General features: G+C 42.9%; 1 pseudogene; it reads left to right on the top strand.

Annotated features, from left to right (window-relative positions):
- The first annotated feature begins 1,410 nt into the window (after nt 1-1,410).
- LOC107757737 (uncharacterized) lies at nt 1,411-6,928 on the top strand (annotated as a pseudogene).
- The last annotated feature ends 1,638 nt before the right edge of the window (nt 6,929-8,566 follow it).

The following is an 8,566-nucleotide window of genomic DNA, read 5'->3' as shown; positions in this document are numbered from 1 at the left end:
ACAGCAAAGCTTTGCAGGGCCATGCACAGGTGTCTGTGTGACCTGTCTGGCCTTTGATCTTTTGCTCTTTTTGAGTAGATAAGAGATTTTGAATTGATTGTAGATCCAAAAAAAACAGTGTCTTCACTAAAATTTATTTATCTATTTATTTAAAAAAAATAAAATTTTTATTCAGATGTTGTTATGCATTTATGCTTGTCCAATTTTAAGTTCTAACAGATACTGTAGTGGCATAGTGAAATAAAACCCATATTTTGTGATAAAATTAGCCCCTTTTTGCCAATTAATGAATTAAATACCTTAACCAACATATTCCTTATATTTTGATGGTTTAATTAAACTTGTAGGGTCAATAAAAGCAAATATTGTGCAAATGTCCCCTTGGACATCACTTTTGGCCACTACTGTAGATCTGAAAAGTGTATTTGTGTGTTTTAACAGCACTGTGTCATTTGTTTCTTTTGTGTCTTGTAGAAGATGGATTACAGTGCCCAGTTCCGCAGGGAGGCCTCCGGTGAGCTCACCCTTAAACCCTCTCCTGAGGCAGCGGCTCTTGCTACTGCCTACAGGAAAAATCCCACCCCGGGACGCTCATGGCCTGCTGCAAGGGTGAAGGAGGAGGCCATCGCTCGCGTGGCAGCAACGGGAACTGAATCTTGACTTGAGCTGAGCTGATAGTCTTTTTAGAGATGCTTTAAAGCAGAGTTTGAATTTGTCTCATGTTTAATGATTTCTGCAGTATTTTGCATACTGTAAAGCTGTTTTGAAACAATCTGTATTCTGTTAAGCACTATATAAATAAATGTGACTTCATTAACACCGTTCATCCTGATATTAACAGTGGCCACCTCCAGCTCAGCTTCCGCAGAGGAACCATCTGATGAAGATCTGCTTGCTGCAGCGGCACATGTAGATGTTCCAGGTGAGCATTACCTTCTCTTTAGTGGGATTACATTTGTGGTTTAATTTAAGAAAACCGTGCTTTTGAACATTATATAACCTGTTTTGTTATTATGTATTATCAGCCTTCAGATGGATGGTTTTGGAAACAGTAAGGTAGGAGGTGTACTACACCTTCTGGTCGTGCGGGCTAACGTGGCTTTCTTTGTCCTTTTTCTGCTTTTAGTCAAATTTAATGACATCTTTTTACACTTTATGGCTTTTTTCCAACACCGCTGCGATTTTACCACCCTGCTCAGCTTTGAGCATCTATCTTTTTATCACCGCACATTTATGTTTGTCATCATCTTATTGTCATCACATCGTTTTCAATCTTTAAATGGGCGGCTACAGCTGCAATCACTAATCTTAACATACTACTAATGTTAAATAGTAGTACTAATATCTAGCAGTAGTAGTAGTAATTGTATTAATCTTGTAATAGTAAATAACACTGATGGCGCCACTTCTATGTATCTCATTTACTTTTTCCTTTTATGCCACGCAGCTGATGTGACTCAACCATCCAGTCAACCAGAACCTCTGCCCTCTGCAACGAGAGCTGCTGCGCCAGAACAGCGGCCTCTGCCCACAGAAGAAGTAAGTAAACTGCTCAAATGGTTAGTCAAAAATCAGCAGCAGAAAAAAACACCAACACGATTTCTCTTTTTCTTCCCCTTACAGCTGTTGCTGCCTGAAGGCTGGAGACAGACCCTGCCCAAAGAGCAGCATTTGTGGGTCAGCAAGGCTCTTTTCACCAGAGACAAGTCTGGGAGGCTGGCGCTGACCAAAAACTTGCGTCTCTGGTGGCATCCTCCTGGGCCCCGTCCTCTGTATACACAGCCTCCTTCATCACCTGACAGCTTCTATCATGCCAGGCTGTTCCTGTGGGTCCCTTACCGCTTGTGGTCATACAGACTGCTGTGCTCACAGCCCAACTGTCACCATCTTGGCTTCCCGCTGACAGCATGCGGAATGTACAAGACCGTCAGGAGGGTCTTGGATGTCAGCGGCTGGTACTTCATGGCTACAGAGTACCTTGAATGCCGGTCCTGCAAAAAAAAGCTGGCAGGCTGGTCACAGGATATTCTTAACCAGCTCGATCCTGTCCACAGGGAAATGTTTCCTGCGGTTTTGACCTACAGGTTGGCACACGGTTTTGTTTTTTGTTTTGTTTTAACATGAGAAATTGTCTTTCATGCTCATCTGATATTGATCTGTGGTCTTTATTTATCATGCAGGCTGTCGTGTGATAAGGAGATTGTGAGGTGGATGCGGGGGCACTCATTGGGGAACATTGCAACTTCTGCATACCGGAACCTGTGCGTCAGGCACAGAGAGCATTGGATTGCCCAGACAACCCATTATCTCTCTGTGATTGGGAAGTTCCCGGACTATGCCACAGACCCTAGCAGTCTCGCTGCCTCAGATGGTACCTGTGCCTTGTCCGGCATGGCTGCTGTCAGTTTATGCCAAAGACGTACTGACACGGCTGCCGGAACTAAAGGCAGGGTGACTTCTATCTATGGAACCATCCTGAAAATGGATTCCACTAAAAAGGTAAGAAGACACATGCGCATAACATCACCATTAGTAGAGATAGGTGTAGGCTACATCACCCTTTTGTTTTCGTGTTTTTTTTTCTGTATTGTCATCACATCGTTTTCAATCTTTAAATGGGCGGCTACAGCTGCAATCACTAATCTTAACATACTACTAATGTTAAATAGTAGTACTAATATCTAGCAGTAGTAGTAGTAATTGTATTAATCTTGTAATAGTAAATAACACTGATGGCGCCACTTCTATGTATCTCATTTACTTTTTCCTTTTATGCCACGCAGCTGATGTGACTCAACCGTCCAGTCAGCCAGAACCTCTGCCCTCTGCAACGAGAGCTGCTGCGCCAGAACAGCGGCCTCTGCCCACAGAAGTAAGTAAGTAAAATGCTCAAATGGTTGGTCAAAAATCAGCAGCAGAAAAAAACACCAACACGATTTCTCTTTTTCTTCCCCTTACAGCTGTTGCTGCCTGAAGGCTGGAGACAGACCCTGCCCAAAGAGCAGCATTTGTGGGTCAGCAAGGCTCTTTTCACCAGAGACAAGTCTGGGAGGCTGGCGCTGACCAAAAACTTGCGTCTCTGGTGGCATCCTCCTGGGCCCCGTCCTCTGTATACACAGCCTCCTTCATCACCTGACAGCTTCTATCATGCCAGGCTGTTCCTGTGGGTCCCTTACCGCTTGTGGTCATACAGGCTGCTGTGCTCACAGGCCAACTGTCGCCGCCTTGGCTTCCCGCTGACAGCGTGCGGAATGTACAAGACCGTCAGGAGGGTCTTGGATGTCAGCGGCTGGTACTTCATGGCTACAGAGTACCTTGAATGCCGGTCCTGCAAAAAAAAGCTGGCAGGCTGGTCACAGCTCGATCCTGTCCACAGAGAAATGTTTCCTGCGGTTTTGACCTACAGGTTGGCACACTGTTTTGTTTTTTGCTTTAGGTTTTAACATGAGAAAATGTCTTTCATGTTCATCTGATATTGATCTGTGGTCTTTATTTTTTTTTATCATGCAGGCTGTCGTGTGATAAGGAGATTGTGAGGTGGATGCGGGGGCACTCATTGGGGAACATTGCAACTTCTGCATACCGGAACCTGTGCGTCAGGCACAGAGAGCATTGGATTGCCCAGACAACCCATTATCTCTCTGTGATTGGGAAGTTCCTGGACTATGCCACAGACCCTAGCAGTCTCGCTGCCTCAGATGGTACCTGTGCCTTGTCCGGCATGGCTGCTGTCAGTTTATGCCAAAGACGTACTGACACGGCTGCCGGAACTAAAGGCCAGGGTGACTTCTAACTATGGAACCATCCTGAAAATGGATTCCACTAAAAAGGTAAGAAGACACATGCGCATAACATCACCATTAGTAGAGATAGGTGTAGGCTACATCACCCTTTTGTTTTCGTGTTTTTTTTTCTGTTACAAAATGATATTTTTTTCAATGTAAACTGACAGGTCTTTCCACATTATTAATTCTTTTCATCCTATTTCAAGTCACTAAGAAACTGGCATGGGTCACAGATGTCGGAAATGAGTTTGGGCAGGTCCTCATGTGTGTCCTCACTGAGGCAGAGGGTGACGGCCTGCTTCCCATGTGCTCTGGACTCGTGGAGCGCTACCGGAGAGCTGGAAAAGCTCCTCCCCAAGTCCTCTATGTGGACCGTGACTGTTGCTCTGCCACCGGGAAAGGAAAGGCGGCACCAATGTTTAGTGAGTGGGACCAGCTGATTGTCAGGCTGGACGTGTGGCACTTAATGCGGAGGTTTGCAGTAGGAGTGACCACAGACAGCCACCCGCTTTATGGCCCCTTCATGAAACGCCTCACCGCTTGCATCTTCCAATGGGATGCTTCGGATGTGGAGAGGCTAAAGGAGGCCAAGCGGTCGACAGGCTGCCAGCCCACCCCTTAAGAACTGGCAAAGCATTGCCGCCGCCGCACTCGAGGGGCCCAGGAGACTGAGCAGCTAATTGAGAAGCTGCTTAAAGACTTTGCTGGGGCTACGGACACCATGGGCATCAAGCTCCTTGACCAGGAGAGGATGCAGGAGATCTGGCGGACCCAGCAGCGCCACATACAGTGCATCCAGGACCCGCCAGGTGTACAGCTGTACAGGAAGACGGGACAGGTGACCAAGGATGGGGTCATTCTACCCGTGTACCGCTGTGCACGTGGCTCAACATCCCTGGAGTCGTTCCACCTGCACTTGAATCGCTTCGTGCCAGGTTTGAATTACTCAAAAATAGCGTTTGTTGTTTATTTGTGTGTTTGCACTGTATGTTTTTTTTTTTTTTCATGGTGATCATTTCTGAATTTGTTTTTAGGTACAAGTGCAAATGCCTTGCATTTTCAAATGTACCTGTTGGAAGGACTGGTGCAGTGGAACGAGGCACGTGGGGTTCGCTGCAGTTGAAGGTGCCAGCAGGGAGGAGATCTGCTATGGCGGCCAGCTGCTGCAGTACTGTAATGCACTGAGCCAGCAGCTTTTGGGTCTGAAACTGGCTCAGGATTAGCCCCGGTGAATACACAGGTATTGATCACGCAGACATTCTAATTTAGCTGTTTTTAACCCATGTGTTATTAAAACATCTATGTGATACACTCTGTATTGCTACAGGAGAGCTCATTGGTGTGGAATACTTGTATTCCCAAACCAGCAGAGCGTTTGAGGAAGACCTAGGTGTAGATCCTGACATTCCATATGGGATTCGGGATGAAGACCTACAGGGTGATCTGGAGGGTGATGAGGGGTTTGAGGATCTGTGCCTTGATGAGCCCATTGAATTTATGGAACTCGAGGGCAATGACCTGCAGCCCCCTCAGGAACAGACAGCGGCCCTACAACCTCCTGGTCAGTCCTCATCATCAGCAGCTGAGTCTTCCTCTCCTGCCTCGTCCACTCAGAGCCAGGTAAATTAATCCATAAACACACTGAGATTTTATGGTGTGTGTGATGATGTTGATATTTCATTTGGGGTTTATTTTGTAATAATGAATGGCTGACTGACTGAAAAAATCCTTTAATTTTGGTAAGTTTATTTGACATTGATAACAGTGCAGTTTATTAATTTCTTTTCATGTACAGATGGAGAGTGTGGGACCAGATGGCCAAGCTGGTTATGACCACGTCATTAGGCTGGCCGACAGTCTGGTTGACCTGCGCCATCAGGGGTTTGTCACTCAGAGTAAGGTGGATGAGATTGTCATGCTGTGGAACAACCTGTCAGATCATGACAAGGGCCCTCTCATCTATTCCGCCCCCCGCCCGCCACCGTGACAGAGTCCTGAAGGGTCGCTTCAAGGTCAGCCATTCGAAGACCAATGTGACCCCTGGAACTGAAAGTCTGAAGAGGTACTGGTTTCTGTTTTTTTTCTTACTTTGTTAGTTATTATCATTTGATTCTCTTGAAAGTTCTTTGTATCTTGGCTATAATCATAACCAGTCTCGTTACCAATGTTATCCACTTGTTTGACTGCTATCTGTCAAACAGTCTGATTAACTGTACTTTCCTCCTTTTTCACTTTGCAGATGCTTCCTTGGTGATCCACTTGTTTGACCGCTATCTGTCAAATAGTCTGATTAACTGTACTTTCCTCCTTTTTCACTTTGCAGATGATTCCTTGGTGAAGGTGGACCAGCTCAGTGGCCCAGCACAAGCCGAGTAGTGGAAGCCATCTGCCTGGCTCTCTGCCGAATTTACCCTGCCGGTAAGACCATCGCCGGAGTCCGGATAAACCGATGGGCTGCCATCCTAAGGGATTACAGGATGATCCGAGACATAGTCCTGGGCAGCCCCGGAATCATGGCTCAGACAAAATTAAAGCTCTTTGAGCTAAACCAGCTCACTATCTCCCAGTGGTAGGTTCAGTAATTAATTGTTCGTGTTTGCGTCTGTTTTCATCCTTTGGTGGCCCCTGAACAGCTCCCACCGGTACTGCCAAAACTACCGGAAGCAATCCAGCATGGACACTCATCCTTTGAGTTTGAAATACCTCAGGATGCTTCCGGACAGGCAGCACCGCGTTCTCGAGGCCAGCTTCCTCCAGTGGGTTTGACACCAGCACCTCAAGTCCCTTCTGCCATACCTGCCTCTGCGTCTGTACCTGCTGCTGCAAATACATCTACCGCAGCACCTGCCACGCCCATACCTGTTGTAGGAGCACCTGTACCAGTTGCAGCACCAGACGAGAAGAGGGTGCCCAGGACCACAGCGTGGCAGCGAAAGAAGCTGGCAGAGGCAGCCGCAGCAGCTGCAGCTCAAGGTTTGAACCCTAAAAAACGACAAATACCTCAGCAGTTCCTCTGCCAAAAGTGTGGCCAGCCAAAGACTAAAGAATTTGGCCACAGCCAGTTCCGGGGTGTCCACTTCTGTGCAAAGGCTTCTGGGAAGGCACAGTGGATGGAGGAAGTTAAGAGAGGAGAGACAAAATAGACAAGGACACAATTTATATGTTGTAAAGATGTTTATTTTGTTTTGAATAAATAATTTGATATAATATATAATAAATAAATTATATAATGTTTTAGTTCATATATGTATATAAATAAACATATATTTTCCTTTTTCTAATGTATGTGTACATTTCTGCTTTATTAGATATTTGTGCAGTACTTACAGTATACCAAGAATGAGTGACTCAAAAAAAATCTGATAAACATCAAAAATATTTCATGTATAATTCATGTATTTTACAATACCACAGTCATTTTGTTGCATACGAGAGATAAAGAACCTGTTTAAAATTAATTTAAAAGCACTTCCAAAAGCACCCTGCTTATACATATGACCCCTTTAAGGAAAAATTGAAATCGCATCATATGACCCCTTTAATATATTTTTTGAAAACTACAATGATGATTTCTCATTTAATTTCACTTTCAATTACATTTATTGAAATACTAATGGATAGGGAGGATTGGAAATGAATACCACATTTAATAGAAGTCAAAGTGGTTTAAATAAAAAAGAATATGTTTTTTTTTTTTTAAATATGAACACAATACTATTGAAATATAACACAATACGATACTATTTAAAACAACAATCAACAATTGATTTAATATATTTTAAAATAATTTATTATACATTTAAATATTTAAATATATAATTTATGCATATGGTATGAACAAGAAATTTTATGAAATTGACAAAGCACTCATAAAAAAACTCTTAAGTTTTAAAGTAAAAATTATATAATTCTTTAGTAGAATAAAATACAATTTAAATATAATACAATGATTTTAATATATTTTTAAATATTTTATTATACATTTAAATATTTACATATAATATGATTTAAATGATTTACAATATAAAGGGTCCTGAATATCATTGATGCATAAAGTATAAACAAGAAATGTTATGGAATTGACATTAAATTCAAATATTGAGTGTTTTAAACCAAAATAATATAATTTTTAAATAGAATATTATTTGAATATTTTAAATGTAAATACATTTTAAATATAACAATCAGTTTAATAGATTTTAAATATTTGATTATACATTGAAATATCGGAAATATCATATGATTTAATGAGTTAAAATAGAAGGGTCCTTGATATCATTGATGCATATGGTATAAAAAGGAATTTTACGAAATTTAAATTGGAGTGTTTTAAGAAATATCATTTTGAATATTATACAATACTATTATATGATGTTAGCTTGTAACACTCTAAAGAGAAAGTAAAAAATGAAATCGCATCATATGACCCCTTTAAAATATTTTATTATACAAATATAACACATTTCATTACCTCATATCAGGGACATTTTGTGACAGTACTACTACAGCACATGGCTACTTAATATGCATTTGTCATGCCCCAGGAAGCACATGGCTACTTATTATGCCAGTCTCAGGTACCTTGCTCAGCCCGCCCCCAAAGCCCACCCCCTGAATGATGCCAAATTCACAGATTTCTCTCATTTTAGCAGGATGAGCACCCCACAACCCTACATGTGACCCCATTGGGGTTTTGAGGTCACCAACTTGGAGTTCAGGGCCTTGGAAGGCTCCCAGGGGCCCCTGGGGGCACAGGGTGGCCACAGAGAAGATCCATCAGG

Source organism: Sinocyclocheilus rhinocerous, unplaced genomic scaffold (assembly GCF_001515625.1).
Source record: "Sinocyclocheilus rhinocerous isolate Xijiao unplaced genomic scaffold, SAMN03320098_v1.1 scaffold4429, whole genome shotgun sequence".
Lineage (NCBI taxonomy): Eukaryota > Metazoa > Chordata > Actinopteri > Cypriniformes > Cyprinidae > Sinocyclocheilus > Sinocyclocheilus rhinocerous.
The sequence above is the reverse complement of the archived record's forward strand: the minus strand, read 5'-3'. Positions and strand labels throughout refer to the sequence as shown.